The following is an 826-nucleotide window of genomic DNA, read 5'->3' as shown; positions in this document are numbered from 1 at the left end:
GCAGCTACGTGTCGTCTCCCTATGAGAGCTGGATTGCAGTGTGGTACGCCATAGAGACGTGTGGGAGGAACGGACGCCGTGGATGGCGATCAGCATGAGCTGTCTGTTGATGTATTCGGACCTAGTCGTCTCTCCTCACACACCGTGATGGCATGGTGCACCGCGTTCCATATCTGCGACATGCTACAGAGGCCGGTTGACAGTCGTTCGAGCAATGGACATCGCATACGTACGGGGGCCACCTTCCACGTATTGTCTAGGCGTGCACATTTTGTTGCGTGTATGTGGGCAGACGTAGTGTGGCGTGACACCTGACACAGGCATGCAATAATCGTTGAAGTTGCAAATGGCGATGGACGCCTGCGTTTTCTGGTGAAGTTACGCAAATGAACAAATGGTAACCTGTTGTGGTGCGGTTGTTCTCGCTAGGGGTGAATCGGTGATGGCGACGATAGGTTGAGGTACTAACCGGTTGTTCCAGCGATACCCACCATGCCGACGAAACTGAACGGCATCTGGGTGTGAAGCGATACGCGGCGGTGGCTGGGTGGGACCGTCCCCGGCCGGTGAGGGGGCGCCTCCCGGCGTGCTGGCCGCGCGGTGCGTGGGCGCACGCGCTACAGCCGGCTGGTGGGGGCGGCCAGTGGCAGGCGCGCCGGCCGACGGACGCGGCAGGCGTCGCAGCTGCGCGCCGGCGCACCCTGCGCGCGGCGCCGTGCGGCCAAAGTAGGTCCTCGCGGGCCCGGTGCGAAGCGCGGTGGACATCTTCAGTGTGCTGGTCCGATTGAGGACTGTGTGCGTTGAGGATGCGCCGCCGCCCGGCGCT

Source organism: Schistocerca piceifrons, unplaced genomic scaffold, assembly GCF_021461385.2.
Source record: "Schistocerca piceifrons isolate TAMUIC-IGC-003096 unplaced genomic scaffold, iqSchPice1.1 HiC_scaffold_1215, whole genome shotgun sequence".
In the NCBI taxonomy this organism is placed as follows: Eukaryota; Metazoa; Arthropoda; class Insecta; order Orthoptera; family Acrididae; genus Schistocerca; species Schistocerca piceifrons.
Note: the sequence above shows the minus strand (reverse complement) of the source record.